The 22667-nt window shown below is 41.0% G+C and overlaps 1 pseudogene across 1 annotated transcript; it reads left to right on the top strand.

The window, feature by feature from the left end:
- On the top strand, positions 10248-22521 carry LOC18777030 (annotated as a pseudogene). The gene is made up of 26 exons (XR_002271878.1): positions 10248-10280; positions 10421-10578; positions 10668-10681; positions 14678-14745; positions 15069-15137; positions 15366-15488; positions 15588-15731; positions 15841-15978; positions 16069-16148; positions 16374-16468; positions 16569-16636; positions 17162-17263; positions 17355-17428; positions 17938-18045; positions 18186-18261; positions 18702-18838; positions 18958-19117; positions 19220-19399; positions 19576-19692; positions 19822-19977; positions 20062-20229; positions 20848-20959; positions 21192-21315; positions 21591-21686; positions 21763-21825; positions 21911-22521. The product of XR_002271878.1 is annotated as an ATP-dependent helicase hrq1 (transcript).

Genomic DNA, 22667 nt, shown 5'->3' with positions numbered 1-22667 from the left:
TGCAAGCTTTGTGTCACCTTCGGCATCCCCTTTGCCTTCGGCACCCCCGTGCCTAAGCACATTGCCTTGCAAACATGCAAGCTTTGTGTCACCTTCGGCACCCTCGTGCCTAGGCCCATCGCCTTGCGACATGCAATTCTTATGCCTTCCGCACCCTCGTGCCTAGGCACATTGCCTCGCGACATGCAAGCTTTGTGCCTTCGGCATCCCCTTTGCCTTCGGCACCCCCGTGCCTAGCTCCATTGTCTTGCAACATGCAAGTCTTATGCCTTTGGCACCGTTGTGCCTAGGCCACATCGCCTTGTGACATGCAAGCTTTGTGCCTTAGGCACCCTCGTGCCTAGCCACATTGACTTGTGACATGCAAGCTTCATGTCTCCTTCGGCATCCTCTTTGTCTTTGGCACCCCCGTGCCTAAACACATCTCCTTGCAAACATGCAAGCTTAGTGTCACCTTCGGCACCCTCGCACCTAAGCCCATCGCCTTGACACATGCAATTCTTATGCCTTCGGCACCCTCGTGCCCAACCACATTACCCTGAGACATGCAACTTTGTCCCTTCGGCACCCTCGTGCCAAGTTCTCTCCCTTCCAAATGTCCTTCTTACCAGGGGACTTGGGGGATTATGGGTAGTACACTATACAGCTTGGAAGATGAACTATGGTGCTGCTCGGCCAGTGCACTTAAAATTACAAGTCCCCAACCAAGAAGTACCTTCTTACTCGAGAACTTGGGGGACTACTGTTTGTACCATAACTGACCGAGCAACTAGCTAGGCTAGATCATTCGAGTGCCATGCTTTGAGAGGTCATCACCTTAGCCAAAGAAGCATCACCACAAATCACAACTCTAAGCAAAGCAAGAGGAGTCCCACATCGGAAAACTACAAGAGATGGAGACTCCCCCTCACCTATAAAAGAAGACTACTCTCCTCTGAGAAAGGGACTCTCTCTTCTAAATCACTAGACTGGGCTTCTCATTTGTTATCTTTATATTTGGGTCTAATCCCCTTGTACAAATGTAAACAAACATTATCATAATGAGAATACCCTTCTCCGTGGATGTAGCCATCATTCGGGTGAACCATGTATATCTTGTCTTCCGTATGTTTATCGTTTGCCCAAATCCTCTCACACTTGGTGAAGGTCCTCACCTTCATCCATCATCCATCACACCTCATCACTAAGTTGGACTTAACTTTGGCCTAACCATTTTGAGCATCAACACAGTTAAAAGCAGTATCATAGCAAGGACACGTGAGAAAAATACTCTCATCTATAATGTACGAAAGAAAAGGTAACTTATTTGTTATTCCGAGCTAACGAAATTTGTATTTTAATCGTAACTAATCAACTAATTTAGTTAGTTAGTTTCTGGAGGCGGTTTCTTCACGTGACGTATGTAGATTTTTGAGCTTTCCCTGGCTGAAGAGGGTATAAAAGTAATTGCGGAGGCTATTTTGGCTGTAAATCTGCAAACTCACCTTCCCCAAGAAACTGTCAGAAGAAACCCATGCGATTTGCTCTGCTTTTCCCCGCCTATCCAACATTTTCCTCCACTTTCTCGGGAAATGGAAAATGTCTGCTAAGCTTTTCTAATCCTTTGGCAACTCGGTAAGTGTTATTTCATTATTTTATCTTTGTATCATTTCTGATTTACGGGTTTCGGTGATCAGCCAAGAAACCCATGGGATTTGCTCTGCTTTTTCCCGCCTATCCAACATTTTCCTCCACTTGCTCGGGAAATGGAAAATGTCTGCTAAGCTTTTCTAATCCTCTGGCAACTCGGTAAGTGTTATTTCATTATTTTATCTTTATATCATTTCTGATTTACGGGTTTCGGTGATCAGCCAAGAAACCCATGGGATTTGCTCTGCTTTTTCCCGCCTATCCAACATTTTCCTCCACCTTCTCGGGAAATGGAAAATGTCTGCTAAGCTTTTCTAATCCTCTGGCAACTCGGTAAGTGTTATTTCATTATTTTATCTTTGTATCATTTCTGATTTACGGGTTTTGGTGATCAGCCAAGAAACCCATGGGATTTGCTCTGCTTTTTCCCGCCTATCCAACATTTTCCTCCACTTTCTTGGGAAATGGAAAATGTCTGCTAAGCTTTTCAAATCCTCTGGCAACTCGGTAAGTGTTATTTCATTATTTTATCTTTGTATCATTTCTGATTTACGAGTTTCGGTTATCAGCCAAGAAACCCATGGGATTTGCTCTGCTTTTTCCCGCCTATCCAACATTTTCCTCCACTTTCTCGGGAAATGGAAAATGTCTGCTAAGCTTTTCTAATCCTCTGGCAACTCGGTAAGTGTTATTTCATTATTTTATCTTTGTACCATTTCTGATTTACGGGTTTCGGTGATCAGCCAAGAAACCCATGGGATTTGCTCTGCTTTTTCCCGTCTATCCAACATTTTCCTCCACTTTCTCTGGAAATGGAAAATGTCTGCTAAGCTTTTCTAATCCTCTGGCAACTCGGTAAGTGTTATTTCATTATTTTATCTTTGTATCATTTCTGATTTACGGGTTTCGGTGATCAGCCAAGAAACCCATGGGATTTGCTCTGCTTTTTCCCGCCTATCCAACATTTTCCTCCACTTTCTCGGGAAATGGAAAATGTTTGCTAAGCTTTTCTAATCCTCTGGAAACTCGGTAAGTGTTATTTCATTATTTTATCTTTGTATCATTTCTGATTTATGGGTTTCAGTGATTAGCCAAGAAACCCATGGGATTTGCTCTGCTTTTTCCCACCTATCCAACATTTCCTCCACTTTCTCGGGAAATGAAAAATGTCTGCTAAGCTTTTCTAATCCTTTGGCAACTCGGTAAGTGCTATTTCATTATTTTATCTTTGTATCATTTCTGATTTACGGGTTTCGGTGATCAGCCAAGAAACCCATGGGATTTGCTCTGCTTTTTCCCGCCTATCCAACATTTTCCTCCACCTTCTCGGGAAATGGAAAATGTCTGCTAAGCTTTTCTAATCCTCTGGCAACTCGGTAAGTGTTATTTCATTATTTTATCTTTGTATCATTTCTGATTTACGGGTTTCGGTGATCAGCCAAGAAACCCATGGGATTTGCTCTGCTTTTTCCCGCCTATCCAACATTTTCCTCCACTTGCTCGGGAAATGGAAAATGTCTGCTAAACTTTTCTAATCCTCTGGCAACTCGGTAAGTGTTATTTCATTATTTTATCTTTGTATCATTTCTGATTTACGGGTTTCGGTGATCAGCCAAGAAACCCATGGGATTTGCTCTGCTTTTTCCCGCCTATCCAATATTTTCCTCCACCTTCTCGGGAAATGGAAAATGTCTGCTAAGCTTTTCTAATCCTCTAGCAACTCGGTAAGTGTTATTTCATTATTTTATCTTTGTATCATTTCTGATTTACGGGTTTCGGTGATCAGCCAAGAAACCCATGGGATTTGCTCTGCTTTTTCCCGCCTATCCAACATTTTCCTCCACTTTCTCGGGAAATGGAAAATGTCTGCTAAGCTTTTCTAATCCTCTGGAAACTCGGTAAGTGTTATTTCATTATTTTATCTTTGTATCATTTCTGATTTACGGGTTTCGGTGATTAGCCAAGAAACCCATGGAATTTGCTCTGCTTTTTCCCGCCTATCCAACATTTTCCTCCACTTTCTCGGGAAATGGAAAATGTATGCTAAGCTTTTCTAATCCTCTGGCAACTCGGTAAGTGTTATTTCATTATTTTATCTTTGTATCATTTCTGATTTATGGGTTTCGGTGATCAGCCTCTTCATATTTTTGTAATTTTTTCAGATCTGATCAATTTTCTTCCACTTTCCTGAGAAAATCTCAGGAAAATGTCTCCAACAGAGTGAATTTCGGTAACATGTCAATTCATTAACTTAATATTTTGTTCGATTAAAAGCGTTTCTTTTCTAATTCTTCATCGTTTTTTAGAGTTAATGCAACTTTTCTGGGAAAATGTCGGGATCGCATGCATGGAAAGGGCTTCGGGATTGTAAAAAGACGTTAGCAAATAGTCCTTAACATTATTTTGTTTGCATGTTGTATAGCGTAGAGTCTGATATGATATTGTTTCCATTCAGCGACTTCGGACATTCCACAGTTCCAAGTTGAGGAGATATTAGAATTGTCTCTGCCTGAACCGAAACTCAGCTATCACAACCGTCTGACGCAGCAAAACTCCATATACAATCGGAAATCCAGGTATAAGAGTACCCGAGATCTACGGCTTTGTGCAGAAAAATTAGATGAATTGTACAAAGCACACAAGCTGATGTTGGCCTCCCGAGATAACAAAAGCTGGAACAGATGCTACAAACATCTCATGACCTGTTCAATAGGTATCATGGATGTGGCAGACGTTGTAATGGAGCACAAGAACGACGTCTTCAACTTGCAGGGGTTTCTTGCTCTCCCACTGAATCCAGCGGCAACTAATCAGAAGACACTGCCAATTTTTGTGGATATTGTGGAGTGGCAAATAAAATGTTGGGAAAGATTGCAAAAAATCAAAGAGCCAATAAATAAATATGGCACTCCCAGGATCTGACTTCTCCCAGCCTTGTGTAAATAAAATGGACAAAATTAATACTCTATCTTCCACTAAGAAAAATAATGGGAATACAAAAATAATCTCACCAAACACCGGTGGCTAAACTCTCTCTTGGTTTTTCTCTCAAGAGGATTTTCTCTCTCACACAAGTGAGGTTTTCTTATCTCTCAAAACTCTCTATGTTTTGGTTTTCTAAAGGATGATATGAACTGAAGGAAGGCAGTTGCTTTTATAGCCAACGTTCCTGACAAATTGGTGGCCTTGCATGCGAGAGAGTTTTTCTCATTTTCTCTTCTGTTCGTTTTCTTCAAATTTTCCTGTCCTTTCTTTTATTTTATTTTAATATTTATTTTCCTTCTTTTTCTCTCCTCCACTAACGAGGGAAACCCATTAATCCCCCCCTCCCGACTTAGGTGGAGGGCTCCAGCAGTCTAGCTGCTCTTTTGCAAAATTCGTACTTGTCCTTAGGTAAGGACTTGGTCATCATATCTGAACTATTGTCATCAGTATGGATTTTCTCAAGCTGTAATTGCTTTGACTCCAACACATCACGTATCCAGTGATATCGCACATCAATGTGCTTCGACCTCGAGTGAAAACTCGGATTCTTGCTCAAGTGGTTCGCACTCTGACTATCGCAATGCAAAATGTATTTGTGCTGCTCTTACCCTAATTCTTGTAGGAATCGCTTCATCCAAAGCATTTCTTTGCATGCTTCAGTAGCTGCAATAAACTCTGCCTCTGTAGTTGATAGAGCAACACATTTCTGTAACTTTGATTGCCACGAAACTGCTCCCCCTGAAAATGTAATTAGGTATCATGAAGTAGATTTTCTGGAATCAAGATCTCCTGCCATGTCTATATCTGTGTAACCAATCAATTCAGGTTTTCCACCTCCAAAGCACAAACTCATTTTGGAAGTACCCCTGAGATATCTGAGAATCCACTTCACAGCATTCCAATGCTCTCTGCCTGGTTTAGACAGGAATCTGCTTACAACGCCAACTGCGTGCGTTATGTCCGGCCTCGTGCAAATCATTGCATACCTCAGACTAACAACAGCCGAGGAATATGGCACCATAGCCATGTTTTCTTTTTCTTTCTCACATGTGGGACTCTGCTTTGAACTAAGCTTGAAGTGACTAGGAAATGGAGTAGAAACTGGTTTTGATTTATCCATGTTAAACCGCTTTAGTACCTTCTCGATATAACTTTCTGTGATACCTCAACTTTCGATTTTTTCTGTCACGGGATATACTCATACCAAGGATTCGTTTTGCGGGTCCTAAGTCTTTCATAGCAAAAGACTTGCTCAACTCTTTCTTCAGCTTGCTAATCGTGTCACTGTTTTGTCCTACGATCAACATGTCATTGACATAGAGAAGAAGTATGATGAATTCGCCATCATCAAATCTTTTCACAAATACACAATGGTCTGAAGTAGTCCTTCGATATCTGTGTTCAATCATGAAGGAATCAAACTTCTTGTACCATTGTCGAGGTGCCTGCTTGAGTCCATATAAGTTCTTCTTCAGCCGACATACCAAATCTTCTTTTCCTTTGACTTTGAATCCTTCTGGCTGCTCCATGTAGATTTCTTCTTCAAGATCTCCGTGAAGAAAAGCTGTCTTCACATCTAGCTGTTCGATCTCGAGATTCAGGCTTGCAGCCAAACCGAGTACAACCCGTATGGATGACATCTTTACTACGGGTGAGAAAATCTCTTCAAAGTCAATTCCTTTCTTCTGACTGAAACCTTTCACAACTAGCCTTGCCTTAAACCTGGGCTTAGAGTTGTTTTCTTCCGTCTTCAGTCGATACACCCATTTGTTCTTGAGTGCTCTTCTACCTTTTGGTAGGTTCACTAGATCATATGTGTGGTTCTCATGCAGAGATTGCATCTCTTCATGCATGGCTTTCAACCACTCATCTTGTTGATCATGAGTCAATGCTTCTTTATAGCATTCTGGTTCTCCCCCATCTGTTAGGAGAACGTAATCATCTGGAGAATACCTATTCGGAGGTCTCCGTACCCTGGTCGATCTTCTTGGTTGAAATTCGGCCGCTGGCTCTTCATCAGCTTGTGCTTCTAGCCCTTCATCTGCTGCATCATCTATTATACCATCAGTTGTATGACCATCACTCATGTCACCATCAACTGGTTCATTTATAATAGGATCACTAGCTAGATCATCAGTATCATTGGATTCATTTTGCTCGTCATTGTGCTCCAATGGGGAAGGAACTGGATCTAAGTTAGCTAGATATTCTTTAGGATTATTAGGTTTATCACCTCTTTGAATGTCTTCAATGTTCTGATCTTCAAAGAAGACAACATCTCTACTTCTAATAATCGTTCTAGCTACAGGATCCCATAACCTATAACCGAATTCTTCATTCCCATATCCCACGAAGATACATTCTTTCGACTTTGCGTCGAGCTTGGATCTCTCGTCTTTAGGAATATGAACAAAAGCTCTACAACCAAAAACTTTCAGATGATTGTAGGAAACGTCTTTTCCCGACCAGAACTTGTTCGGGACATCACCATTCAAAGGTGCTGAAGGAGAAAGGTTGATTAGATCAACCATAATCATCAGGGCTTCACCCCAAAAGCTTTTGGGCAGCTTGGCATGAGATAACATTGTTCTTATTCTTTCAACAATTGTTCTGTTCATTCTCTCAGCTATGCCATTATTCTGAGGAGTCTTCGGAACAGATCTTTCATGCCTGATTCCATTACTTATACATTAGTTTCTAAATGCCCCCATATATTCTCCTCCGTTATCGGTGCGAATACATTTGAAGCTTCTACCAGTCTCTCGTTCAACGCTAGCATGAAACTGCTTGAAAACTTCATACACTTGATCTTTTGTTCTAAGTGCGTAAGCCCATACCTTCTTGGAACGATCGTCAATGAAGGTAACAAAATATCTTGCACCACCAAGAGTACTAGTGGTCATAGGACCACAAACATCAGAGTACACAACATCCAATACATTGGATTTTCTTTGTGCATGACCATGTTGAAACGAAGCTCTATGCTGCTTTCCAGCCAAGCAATACGTGCATGATTTTAGAGGCATGCCTTTCTTCATCCCAGTCAGTGCCTCTCTTTTGGCTAGAATTTGCAGCCCTTTCTCGCTCATGTGACCGAGCCGTTTATGCCATAGCTCGATTGAGTCTTCTGCGAGAGCATTTACGTACCCATTACTGACTTTTGCATGTGTCATGTATAGGGTGTTCTCCTTCTTCCCTCGTGCTAGCTAGGACAAGAGAGTTCTTGCTGAGTTTCCATTTCCCTTCAGCAAAGACATTTGTGTATCCTTCATCGTTAAGTAATCCAGTGGAGATTAGATTGAGACGCATGTCTGGAACATGTCTCACATCCTTGAGGACCAAGTGACAACTTGTGTTGGTTTCAAGGGAAATATCTCCTCTTCCCACGATCTTGGACAATTTGTCATTTCCCATCCTCACATTACCAAAATCTCCATTGGTGTAAGATGTAAAGAAGTCCCTCCGTGAGGTGACATGAAATGATGCACCAGAGTCCACTATCCAGCATGTATCTTGAGAGGAAAAGTTAATGAAACCATCACCACATAGAATAATTACCTCATTTCCACCAGAGGTAGTTGCGGTCGTGTGCCTGGCATCACTCTTTTCGTTACCTCTATCTTGCTCTCGTTTAAACAACCTGCACTCTCTCTTCATGTGGCCTATCCCGCCACAATGGTAACATTCTAGGTCCTTTCTTGTCTTGGACCTTCCTCTCGAGCCATCTCTTGACCTGCCATTTGATTTGTCTCGCTTGTGGAATTTTCTATTACTAGTTCTTCCACGATACTTTGAGATGAAGGCTTCTGACTCGGCTACTACACCTTGTTCTTTCCTCCTTGCTTCTTCATTAAACATGTTATCTTTAACTATGTCCAATGTAAGAACGCCTTGAGGAGCTGAATTGCTTAAGGATACTACTAGTGTATCCCAGCTATCAGGCAAAGAGCTGAGTAACATTAGTGCTTGTAACTCATCATCAAGCACCATCTTCATATTCGTCAACAGGTTGATCAAACCTTGGAAGACACTGAGATGCTCGGTAACACTTTGACCATCTCTATACTTAAGGTTTACCAACCGTCGGATAACCGATGCTTTATTTTGAGCGGTCTTCCGCTCGTACATGGACGACAATTTTGTCCATAATTTGTATGCATCCGTCTCTTGTGCCACATGGTGGAACACACTTTGATCCACCCATTGTCGGATTTGTCTGACAACTTTTCTATTCAGAATGCTCCATGCATCGTCTGACTTCCCTGCTGGTTTTTGTCCCAGCAATTGAAGGGGCTCATACAAATCCTTGCAGTAAAGGATGTCCTCCATTCTTGGATTCCAAATGGAGTAATTGGATGCAGTCAATTTTAACATTGTTGCTGATGATGATGACGATGACTCCTCCATCTTAAATTACACAATAATATAATTTTTGAGCCAAAGCTCTGATACCACTTGTTGGGAAAGATTGCGAAAAATTAAAGAGCCAATAAATAAATATGGCACTCCCAGTCTTGTGTAAATAAAATGGACAAAATTAACACTCTATCTTCCACTAAGAAAAATAATGGGAATACAAAAATAATCTCACCAAACACCAGTGGCTAAACTCTCTCTTAGTTTTTCTCTCAAGAGGATTTTCTCTCTCACACAAGTGAGGTTTTCTTATCTCTCAAAACTCTCTATGTTTTGGTTTTCTAAAGGATGATATGAACTGAAGGAAGGCAGCTGCTTTTATAGCCAACGTTCCTGACAAATTGGTGGCCTTGCATGCGAGAGAGTTTTTCTCATTTTCTCTTCCGTTCGTTTTCTTCAAATTTTCCTGTCCTTTCTTTTATTTTATTTTAATATTTATTTTCCTTCTTTTTCTCTCCTCCACTAACGAGGGAAACCCATCATAAAAAGGGTGATTATTGAAAAGAAAAGAGACGGAGAGTTTTCGTTGAAGAAGGAAGCCAAAAAGACATTTGGACGCAGGATTAAGGTAGTGTGCATGGATCCTGGGGCAATGGAAAAGTACCGTGCCTAAGTTGTAGATGTGAACTCTACGGCTATGGAACTGATAAGTGACATAAAATGGTTCATGTTCTGTACGCAGTTTGTTTTCTTGACAATAAAGTAGTAGTTCTAACACTTGAAAACTCTTTTGTCCCTCTGCTTCCTGGAATTTTTTTTTACTTCCTTTCACCCTTGTACATAACTTTGTGTGAACATGCTTGGTAGAAGCTTCTTTTTTGGGATGTTAGTTTGTAGCAGTCTTGTCTTAGATATCTCAAAGTTTCATAGTGGCAATATAAAGAGAAGTTTTCCTTCCTTCAGAGTGGTTATTGGTGTATCTAATGCTCTCTCTCTCTCTCTCTCTCTAATGAGCATTTATTGTTGTGGTTACATCTCTTTCAGGCTAACATAAACGTCCTGATATTTGATCCTTAAATTTTTTTTTTTCTTTAAATGCTATTCCACTTTACAAGCAAACAAAATGCGCATCTTGATTATGAATATAATCTCTCTGCCTCAATCTTGCATTTCGTCACTTATTTAAATGCCAGGGTTTACAAAATTTTGTCATACTAGTAGGATTATAATCTCTTGATTCCTAGATGATCCAATATAATCATGGGAATCGTTCGACAATGTGGGACCATTTTATTGTCATTGCTCGCAGGGTAGTTTTGTTTGTCAGACTGCTACTAGGAATATAATTTTGTTGACACACACTTCGATAATCAAGCAGTCAAGCATCAAATTTCTCTCTTCTACACATATAGTCATTGTGGACTTCTAGTTGATCTGGATTTGCATGCAGTTTGAAACTGGAAATGAGATTTCCAGGGATTTTTCCTTGGAAGACTTGCTTATATCTGTGAAGGAATGTGGCACTGCTGCAAGAGGAAAGGAAGCAAAACAATCAAGGATAATCCCTGCAGCTTCAAATAATTTTGACCGAAAACTCATCGATGCCATGTAGGTCTTCATCCTCAACTTTATTCAGTTCATTTTTGTGTTTTCGCTTATTTCTCATAATTTGCAAGTTCATGCTTCATACTCTACAGAAAGGATAAAAGATGTTTGTACCATAACTGACCGAGCAACTAGCTAGGCTAGATCATTCGAGTGCCATGCTTTGAGAGGTCATCACCTTAGCCAAAGAAGCATCACCACAAATCACAACTCTAAGCAAAGCAAGAGGAGTCCCACATCGGAAAACTACAAGAGATGAAGACTCCCCCTCACCTATAAAAGAAGACTGCTCTTTCCTTAGAAGAGGATCCGGGTCTTGGATCTAGACCCTTAGGCCTTGGACGCTCTCTTCTGGATCCATCTCTGGACTAGGCTTCTCACTTGTTATCTTTATATTTGGGTCTAATCCCCTTGTACAAATGTAAACAAACATTATCATAATGAGAACACCCTTCTCCGTGGACGTAGCCCATCATTCGGGTGAACCACGTATATCTTGTCTTCTATATGTTTATCGTTTGCCCAAATCCTCACACACTTGGTGAAGGTCCTCACCTTCATCCATCACACCTCATCACTAAGTTGGACTCAACCTTGGCCTAACCATTTTGAGCATCAACAGTTTGGCGCCGTCTGTGGGAATCAACACAAAAAGCTTATGTTCTTCCTTTCCTTTAGTGCCTTCGGCACCCTTTCCAGCATCATATTTTGGCTTACCGTTTAGCACCATTTGTGTCGAAGACACCCTAGGGTTTGAAGGCACCAGCATACAGAGGACATATTTGCAAAAGCAGCCTACCGTTAGGTCACCTTGAAGAATTTCAATTGGGAAGATGCCAACCAAGGATATTACTTTACATGGTTTGCATGGCCAGAGAGCAAGCCCCCATTTCAATGCAAATGGAAGTCCACGTAGTTCACCTCAAAGAGCCAATTGCAAGTGTTGAACACCACCCACTGTCATAAAATAAAGTGTCATTCAGCACCCTTTGGCAGTGCACCCTTTGGCAAATTCAATACAATGTTGTTACCGTTTGGCACCTCGTCGTTATTCGGTGCGAGCGATATGTTCGACACCTCGGCATTACTCGGCACGTGCGATGCTTTCAGCACTCGGCCTCTCCAACGTGAACGATGCCTTCGGCACCCTGTCTTGCATGGCTTGCATGGCCAAAAGAGGAAGCCACTATTTTATACCAGGGGAATTTATTTCATCATTGGCTACCTTATTTAATATTGGAAGGAGTGGACCACCACTGGGATGAAGAAATCCAAGGCTAAGCCCAAATTTGATCAAGGCACCCAAATACATTTCACAACATATATCGTGGCTCGACATGCCGAACGGCAAGCCCCGGGAAGCAACAAATAGGGAACTCACCTGCCTTATGGAGGGTCTAACTCGAGAGGCTAAGTGACAGCACAAAAACCCCGCTCCTTTTCGGCCAAACCACTCTCCACACCGAGCTATTTTTCGGCCCAGTTATTTTCGGCCCAACTATTTTTTCGACCCAGCTATTTTCGGCCGTGCTCTTGCCAATGGCCTAGCTCCAATTTTGCTCGGGCCTATCACCTTTGATCAACACAACGGTCCAAATAAAATCTGCTCAAGGCACCCTTGCCGAACTGCAAGGGCTATGCAAGCATGAAATACGAGGGAAAGGAGACCATACCGAAGCACACAACCTACCGAAGCACCTCTCACAGCTGGCAGAACCAGCTGCTGCGCCGAAGACCTTCCTAACCGCCTTGCCGAAGCAGCCGCACAGCCCTGCCGAAGCCCCCAGCCGCAGGACCACTCAGCCGCCGCCAAGTCCTTTGCCGAACGGCAAGACCAGTCGGCAGCACTTCAACCTCCACGGACAGCACAGCCTGCCTAGACAACTGCCCAGCCCCTTCGACCCAAGCCTCTTGCCAAACGGCAAGATCAGTCGCGGCTCCCCTTTGATCTCAGCAGCACTTCAACTGCACCTCGGCCAGAACCTGCCGATCGGCACAGCACCACACCTGCCGAACCAGCTGCCTTGCCGCCTGCCGAACCAGCTGCTAAGCCCAACACTACCTGCCGAATCACGCTTGCTGAGCTGCTAGACTAAAACCTAGACCCAACACGGAAAGGGAGACCTGGCACACTCCAAGACTTTCTACCCCAAAGTGCCGAAGTGAGAACTGCCGAACGGCATGGTGGCCACCCCTTATTTACATACTCCCCTCCTCCAAAACCCTACATGCCGAAGCCCACCTCAAGCCCTTCATACTTGCTGAAGGCCCAATCCAAGAAAGCCTTCAAGCTCTCTCAAAATGGCCCGGCCATTCAAAAAAAAAAAAGGCTAGGACCTTGCCGAACGGCAAGGACCATGGAAGGAGAGGAGAGCCCCCAAAATTTTCAACAGCCTCAGCCTGCCGAAGGTCTAGCTCCCGAGCTCCCAAAAAAAAAAAAAAACCCTACGGACCCAGCTCCCAAAAAAAAGAAGCTATTATTATTATTATTATTTGCAACATGCAAGTCTTATGCCTTCGGCACCCTCGTGCCTAGGCCCATCACCTTGCAACATGCAAGTCTTATGCCTTCGGCACCCTCGTGCCTAGGCACATTGCCTTGCGACATGCAAGCTTTGTGCCTTCGGCATCCCCTTTGCCTTCGGCACCCCCGTGCCTAGCTCTATTGTCTTGCAACATGCAAGTCTTATGCCTTCGGCACCCTCGTGCCTAGGCCCATTACCTTGCGACATGCAATTCTTATGCCTTCGGCACCCTCGTGCCTAGGCACATTGCCTTGCGACATGCAAGCTTTGTGCCTTCGGCATCCCCTTTGCCTTCGGCACCCCCGTGCCTAGCTCTATTGTCTTGCAACATGCAAGTCTTATGCCTTCGGCACCCTCGTGCCTAGGCCCATCACCTTGCGACATGCAATTCTTATGCCTTCGGCACCCTCGTGCCTAGGCACATTGCCTTGCGACATGCAAGCTTTGTGCCTTCGGCATCCCCTTTGCCTTCGGCACCCCCGTGCCTAGCTCCATTGTCTTGCAACATGCAAGTCTTATGCCTTTGGCACCCTCGTGCCTAAGCCCATCGCCTTGACACATGCAACTCTTATGCCTTCGGCACCCTCGTGCCCAACCACATTACCCTGAGACATGCAACTTTGTCCCTTCGGCAACCCCTTCACCTTCGGCACCCTCGTGCCAAGTTCTCTCCCTTCCAAATGTCCTTCTTACCCGGGGACTTGGGGGACTATGGGTAGTGCACTATACAGCTTGGAAGATGAACTATGGTGTTGCTCGGCCAGTGCACTTAAAATTACAAGTCCCCAACCAAGAAGTACCTTCTTACTCGAGAACTTGGGGGACTACTGTTTGTACCATAACTGACCGAGCAACTAGCTAGGTTAGATCATTCGAGTGCCATGCTTTGAGAGGTCATCACCTTAGCCAAAGAAGCATCACCACAAATCACAACTCTAAGCAAAGCAAGAGGAGTCCCACATCGAAAAACTACAAGAGATGAAGACTTCCCCTCAACTATAAAAGAAGACTGCTCTTTCCTTAGAAGAGGATCCGGGTCTTGGATCTAGACCCTTAGGCCTTGGACGCTCTCTTCTGGATCCATTTCTGGACTAGGCTTCTCACTTGTTATCTTTATATTTGGGTCTAATCCCCTTGTACAAATGTAAACAAACATTATCATAATGAGAACACCCTTCTCCATGGACGTAGCCCATCATTCGGGTGAACCACGTATATCTTGTCTTCTATATGTTTATCGTTTGCCCAAATCCTCACACACTTGGTGAAGGTCCTCACCTTCATCCATCACACCTCATCACTAAGTTGGACTCAACCTTGGCCTAACCATTTTGAGCATCAACAAAAGACAGTGGAGGTGATATCAATTCAATAGCATCTAATTAACCTGTTAAAAGTTGAAAAGTTTTAGTGATGTAATCAATCTCAATGCCGTGCGATGTATGATGCCTCCTTGTCTCAACTTCCATAAGTAACTCTTTTGTATTACTGTCCCTGTGTTTTAATGGTTTCTGGGTGATATTGAATTGTGGATACTTCATACTTGTTCCCTTTTACTTTTTCTGTTTATTACTCAGTGAATTTACTGGCACATGACTGGTATTGCCTTCATCCAGTAAGGGGAGAGGAGATTCTATTTTGCCCAGTATCCGTTGGCATTAATACTTGTAGAATAGAAGTTGCTTCATATGCAGAAAAAGAGCTGTACTTATTATATGATGTTCTTTAACCGCCTACTAATGGGATAGTGAATGTAAAATGTTTTGACTCATAAATAACCTTAATATTTCAAGCAACACTCATATAGGATTTCTACCTGGAGAACAGAGTGATATCAGATCCTTGATTAATTAACGTTAATTTTTTTTGTTATGCCTCGTTGGAACTATCACTACCTTGTAATCCTTAAAATGCTGTTTTGGATGCTTTAAGAAATGACACTTTTGTTGAACCATTTTGTCTCATTAGGGTACAGATTCATTGCTACCAGTGGAGATGGTTGAGCATCTTAGAAAAGGCATTGGTGCGAAAGGGCGGGTTTTCCCTACACTTTTTCCATAACCTTATGTTTGATGTGTGGAAATGAAAAAGTGAAATACACAACCGTAGCTTCTTTGGACCTAGTTACATAATATCTATATAACAAACCAAAACTGTATAGTTTTTCAAATTAAAATATAAGTGGGTCTGGCATGCTGTCATGTTTCTAGCAGTAACTACATGGCAAGTTCTGCTAACCACAGCACCATGAAACTGTGGATGCAGCTAGTGCATGTTGAAGACATTGGTGCTCGGAGACCTGTTTATGTAGAAGTTCCACATGAACTATCTGAAAATATGAGATCTGCACTTCACAGTATTGGAAACATGCAACTATATAGCCATCAGGTATGGATGTTTTCGAGGCTTTGGGTCACCATCTTCCCGAAGAACACCAATTGTTGAATGTGTTTTAGCTTTTTCTTTTCTTTTTCATGATATTTATAGGCAGAGTCAATACAAGCCTCACTTTCTGGGAAGAATGTTGTTGTGGCAAAAATGAGATCCAGTGGGAAATCTCTTTGCTATAGTTTGCTAGAAGTTCTGTCGCAGAGTTCTTCATCATGTGCTCTGTACTTATTTCCAACGAAGGTTTGTTGCATATGTGTTTGCATATTTATGAATGTGAAAATCATTATCCTTGGAATTGCTTTCGATAACAAATAAGTTTTACATAATTCCCAATTGTTTATGCACACAGGCTTTAGCTCAAGATCAACTAAGAGCTTTGTTGGCTATGACCAAAGGATTTGATGGTAGCTTAAACATTGGTGTATATGATGGTGATACTACTCAGGAGGAGAGGACATGGCTAGCGCTGCGCCATAATTCTAGACTGGTATTTGGTTAAATGATGATTGTTGACAGTTTTCTTAGCTTGAATCCTCTTCTAAGTTTATGATGGACTTCTTTATCTGCTTAAATGCAGCTAATCACGAATCCAGATATGTTGCATGTATCAATCCTACCACACCAAAGACGATTTGCGCGGATTTTGGAAAATATTAGGTATTGTCTCTTGGGACTGTCATGTATAGTTTCTGAAACTAGGTGACTCATCAATAGTTGTGTGAGTGTGTGAGTTTGCATGCCATTTTTTATATTTGAATTCTTTTTGTGTCTTATCTTATGATATAAATTTGAACTGGTTGTTTGAGCAATATGTCGTTAATTATTATTAGTATATTTATTACATTAATTATACAGATATTTACTTCATATTTAATTCTTTAGGTTTGTAGTCATTGATGAGGCACATATTTATAAGGGAGCATTTGGTTGTCATACTGCTTTTATCTTAAGGAGACTTCGACGGCTATGCTCACATGGTAAGATCTTTCCCTTAGAGTTTGCAAAGGATGAGATTGTTCACTATTGGATTCTTCCATTCAAATTGAAAATTCAATACCTGTCTGTTTCTATTTGCAGTGTATGGAAGTGATCCTTCTTTTGTGTTTTCAACTGCAACTTCGGCAAATCCTCACGACCATTGTATGGTAAGATTTGTTAATTATAATTACAGATTAATCCTCTGTTGTGTTTTACAAATTTTGGCTTTCATGGTTCTTATTTTAAGACTTTCATCTGGTACTTTCCCCCATCTATCTTTATTTTTTTAACACCAAAAATATTTTCGGTGCTATGGTTTTTGTGGAATATAGAGGGCCATGGATTAGGCTGATTTAGTGAGTGAAAGAAAAGAGAAAGGAGGAGGTGGTCTACTCACTGACTTTGCCCCATTTAGAACTTCTTTTTTTTTTTTGGTTGATTGCTATATCACTTTGTATCAGCACATGACGTGGGTGTTTGGTAAGGAAGCTCAACTTGCTCCAGTTTTGGGGTGTTGGGAAGACATTTAAATAACCTGGTTGACTTCTGTGACGCACACCCGCATTTGTGTAACTTGGTGGCATTGCATTGTTATGTTGCTGATACAAGTGATCAATTTGTTAATTATCTTGGTTTCTTTTTCTGATGCTAATTATATATAAATTAAAAGGATGACTATTCTAATTCTTCAGGAACTTGCAAGTTTACCAACTTTAGAGCTGATTCAGAATGATGGAAGTCCTGCTGCTAGAAAGCTCTTCATCCTTTGGAATCCTTTTGTGGATCAAGAAACTGTTGGTGTTCTGTAACTGTTATGGTGCCCCATATAACTTTGTGATAAAATCATCTATTAGTTTTCTAAATCTTGATGTTTCATCATTACAGGTGATGAAGAATCCCAATAATATTATGGAAAATGGTAAATCTTCTGATGAAAGTGCCAACTTCAAAAGCTCAAGGTAACAGCTTGTCACATGTATATAGCAGTGGAGAATGAGAATATTGTTTTTATAATTATGATTTTGGTTTAGAGGTCATATTAAATCCGGGTTAACAATAAAAATAGCTTGACAAGTTTTTCTGATGTGGTTTTCTCATCTCTGGAGACCACAGTTTGAATTTCTCTTTTCTTTACCCGTCTTCTTTTCCCAGGAAATTGCTTGAACATGTATGATGGCCCCTCAGCAGTTGGTGGATTTACCACCAAGCTGTCTTCACAAGGGCAGTTTAACTAACTTGGTTTCGACCAATAACTACAAGGCTCTTATAGCTCCTGTTAGAAATACATGTAGTGTACTCCATACTAAACTAGTGTTAAGTTTCGTTTGACCATACCATGCTATACACACCTACTGCCTTATAGTTCTGGTGTTTGACTTCTGTTTCATTATTTTCCAGGAAAATAATATGCAGTTTTCTTTTTGTTGTTTTGTAACCTCAATAACCGAGGCTGAAATTATCTTTGCAGCCCGATTTTGGATGTTTCATGCCTCTTTGCTGAAATGGTACAGCATGGACTACGCTGCGTTGCTTTCTGCAAAACACGCAAGCTTTGTGAACTTGTATTGTGCTATACGTAAGTATCATCGATTTTGTGGAGTTCAGTACTCCAATTCTACATGACATGATTTATGGCATTTTTTGCCTCAGGCTTTTGTCATTTATCTGGTGTTATGGAGAGTTGAATGATGAAATGAATAAATATTATTGTGCTAGGCGTGAAATTCTTCAGCAGACAGCTCCCCATCTGGTAGACTCTATATGTGCTTATCGTGCTGGTTACATTGCTCAGGTTAGTGAGCTATTTGCCCGCATTTATTTCTGTCATTTGAAATGCAGTCTTTGTGGAAGAGAACCTTGGAGTGGTTACTTCTTTTTGGTTGAAATTTAGATTGTTGAACCATTAGGTTTTTTGTGCTCTCAATATTCACAATCATAGACTGCAATCAACAGGGGGAGTCAGCTATTATCTAGATTATTCCTCTGTTTACTTAAAATTTCGAAATTATTATGCCTCATTGAAGCTGTAGACATTATTGTCTCTCTCTCTCTCACCCCATTTATAATAAAGATACAAAGTAAAAGAGAGTATGTGATGTATTTATGTGATAGTACTTTCTTCTGTTTCGTAGTCTGTGCAACTTTGTTACTGACAATCAATGTATATATCCTGTTAATGTCATGTTTAGTTTGAACAGCCTTCTGACAGCATTTGCTTGACTGGTGGAGCAGAATAGGAGAAGAATGGAGAGTGATTTTTTTGATGGAAAGCTTTGTGGTATTGCTGCAACAAATGCCCTTGAATTGGGTATTGATGTTGGACACATTGATGTAACTCTTCATTTAGGTTTTCCTGGTAGTATCTCTAGGTAGGCTTCCAGTTAATCCTGTTCCCACCAGTGCTTTAACTTATTGCTCAAATTGTTTTGATTGAGTATATTTGTTGTTTTATATTATTTTTTTCCTCCTCTTCTATGCATGTCTGAAGCTTGTGGCAACAAGCTGGCAGAGCCGGGAGGAGAGATAGACCTTCTCTTGCTGTGTATATTGCTTTTGAAGGGCCTCTTGATCAATATTTTATGAAATATCCAAAGAAACTTTTTGGAAGCCCAATTGAGTGCTGTCATGTTGACGCTAAGAACCAACAGGTTTTAAGTTTTCTTATATTCGTTTCATTTATCCATGTCTAATTTGTGTCTAGCGAATTGGCAATATTGATTTTATGCTTCTTGATACCTTATTCCTTGTAGGTTCTTGCACAGCAGTTGGTTTGTGCTGCTCACGAATATGCACTGAGTTTGTCTTATGACGAGAAGTTTTTCGGTTCTGGTTTAGACAGTGCCATAGTGTCTCTTAAAAATAGAGGATATTTGAGTTATGATCCATTATGTAATTCTTCTGCTAAATTATAGAACTATATTGGGCGCGAGGTACATTATTTCTTCGTATTGTCTGAGTTTAATTCTACTGTTCTTTGGTTTATAATTTTTTCTCTTGCAGCATGCCGTTGTTTGCTCTGTACAGGATTCTGTATATTTCGAACAACCACGACCTTTTGGTTTCTAACATAATCTTTTTCTGTGAAATATATTTTTTGTTGTTGTAGAAAATGCCTTCACATTCAGTTAGTATACGATCAATAGAAACTGGGAGATACTAAGTTATAGACCAGCAAAAGAAAGAAATCCTTGAAGAGATTGAGGAAAGCAGGGCTTTTTTTCAGGTAAAATTCTACCTTACCTTGTTGGAAACCTATAAAATACTTTGTACGCTATTGTTTGGAGTTTTTTTTCCCCATTTATCTCTTTATGAATTTACTTTAGATCATTTTATCCTCATACGTTTAATCCAGGTATATGAAGGTGCTGTTTATATGAACCAAGGAAAGACGTATCTGGTCACAAGCTTAGATTTATCATGTAAGATTGCTTCGTGCTATGTGGCTGGTTTGAAGTATTACACAAAAAGCCGTGATAACACAGATTTTCATGTCATCGGCAGTCAATATGTATGTCAGACTCTTAACTTTTGCTGGCAATGCCTTTTCCTCAATGCATTTCCGTAACTTGCATGAGTTAATTTTCTGTTGTAGGCTTATCGGCCTCAGCTCTCCAACATCCAGTTCTCAAGAACAACGGCCCGAGCAGATCCTTGCAAAGTAACAACTACATGGTTAGGGTACCATCGTGTATCTAGAGGAAGCAATGAGATCATGGAAACAGTTGACCATGTACTTCCTAAATATTCTTATGAGTCACAGGTAAATCAGAGTACATATTAATATCGTCACAGACACGGAACCCAATATGGAACGACATGAGGACACGGCACCTTTCCAAAAACTAGGACATTGATACAGTAATGACATGGAAATTATAATAATATAATTAACAAATCTGCTCATCAACCCATTCAAACAGCTGTACCTACCCAACTCTTGCAATTTCAGCAATCTGAACCTGAACTCAACCCATTCAAATACCCAAGTAACCCTACATACCGTGCACTACAATTTTTAATCTATAAAGTACAAACCTATTTCAAATTTCGAGGTCACAAAGGTAGCTAGAAGAGTAGAAGAGAAAAGAAAGAAAAAGTAATGGACTGAGCCCCCCTCCTCTCCCAGCCCCTTCCAAATGTGTCCTGACTGCGTCCTTCCCATGTCTCCGCTGTGTCAAATGTGTCTCCTCAATGGACACGTATTGTGCTGTATCCATTGCATCTCGTGTCTGTTCGCAGGTCGGACATTGCATGACCCAGAATATTGGGGTGTCCGTGCAACCTAGATTGTCATTGGTTGGTTCTATGATTAACCTTGAATTGTTGCTTGTCTTCTCTTTTTGTCTATATAATCTGTTTCATCTTTTCATCAAAGCAGGCAGTTTGGGTTCCGGTTCCACAATCAGTAAAAGAAGCTGTAATTATGAAAGACTTGATTTCCGATCAGGGCTGCATGCTGCATCACCTGTTGTTCTAAACGTTGTGCCTTTGTGAGTCCCTTATACTTGTGATTTTCATATAACAGTCTCCCTCAGCTTTGCATTTTTCAGTAAATTTGTGCAGTTGCATTTTTCAAAGCCGGTGTATTGCATTGCATGCATGGTTTACATTTTGATTTACTCGCTCCCTCCCTAGTCGGATTCTCTTAAGAATTTGAAGCATGTTTGTTATGATTCCAATGGTTGTGTGCGACTGACTGCATTATGATGTTTTGGCATGCAGACGAATAATATGCAACTTATCAGACTTGGCTCCAGAGTGTATAAACCCTGAATACACCCTCTATTACCCGGAAAGGATTCTATTATACGACCGGCATCCCGGAGGAAGTGGTGTCTCTGTACAGGTGAAAACTGAAGTATCATTACATTTGCTGAAGAATGCTTGGTTTTATTTATTTTCATCTTTTACAAAGTGGTCATCTTCTTAATGCTGTGATCTTTGATTACTCTATGTTCTACCATATGAGGAAACCTATAGGATGCTAGGCGGCCCTTTAATATATCTGATAATAGTTTCACTTTGATGCCCTGGTTTGGTTTCCGAAGAGGATTCTGACCTCAGGACAGCAATATCCATGTTGACTCTCTGTTGAAATGAATATATTGGGACATGTAACAGGTTCAGCCGATTTTCCTGGAGCTCTTAATTGTTGCTTTGGAACTTCTTACATCTTGCCGCTGCTCAGAACATGGAGGCTGCCCTAATTGTGTTCAAGTCTGTCTCTCGTTCTTTATATTTGCTTTATATCTCTCTCTCAACATGAAGTAAGTGGAAACATTTTGCATTACAGAGTTTTGCTTGTAAGGAGTATAATGAGGGTTCGCACAAGGAGTCAGCAATTATGATCATTAAGGTTGTGATCTAAAGTGACGGACCCAAATCTATTTATGTTAGTTTGTTTTCCATCACTCAGTTGACTGGTTTTCGTATCCATTCAGGGTGTTCTTGATGCGGAATTATGATATGCACAAATCTTCTTAATCTTCATAATCTTGAGTGAAGCAAAGCAGAAGCAGCGGTATTTGATACTGACCAGATTAACTTCTTTTTCCCTATTTCTCGGTATGTATATATATATATGTGTGTGTGTGTGTGTGTAAACAATCCTTTGTAATTTTTACGGTGTGGTGCAAAAGAAACTTGCTGGTCTTCACTCACCACAGTGAAGTGATTAACAGTTGAAGTTAAGAGGAAGTTAAGTGATCAGGAATCAGAGAGTGGTACAAATACGAGTACGAGAAAGTTCCAGAAATATAAACGTTGTGGTGATGAACAGATGAAGTGATTAGTAGGAAGTAGTAGGCTATTTTTGCTTTTGAAAACCACAAATGAAGCATAGGCAGGCAGAGGAAGAAACAAAAAGAATAATATGAAGGATGCCTCGATATTTTTGGTAGCTCATGCAAATCAGGCATTCTCTGTGTGTAAATGTGAACTCAGGGATGGCCAGTCTTAAACCAATTGTGTTCCTTTTACAATTCTGACTGCGTTCAGAGGCTATTGAGAGCTTACTTTGCTTTCAGCCGGTTTGGCCAGAGGGTTTTTTTCGTAATTTTCGTCCTTTTTTCTTTTGTTTTTTCTGTTCTCTACTCTTCGGGTTTCGTCCTTTTTTCTTTTGTTTTTTCTGTTCTCTACTCTTCGGGCTTCTCTTGTTTTGTTTTGTCCCATTTTGGGTTTTATTCAATGAGACATTCA

Source organism: Prunus persica, chromosome G5 (assembly GCF_000346465.2).
Source record: "Prunus persica cultivar Lovell chromosome G5, Prunus_persica_NCBIv2, whole genome shotgun sequence".
NCBI classification, from domain to species: Eukaryota; Viridiplantae; Streptophyta; class Magnoliopsida; order Rosales; family Rosaceae; genus Prunus; species Prunus persica.
The sequence above is the reverse complement of the archived record's forward strand: the minus strand, read 5'-3'. Positions and strand labels throughout refer to the sequence as shown.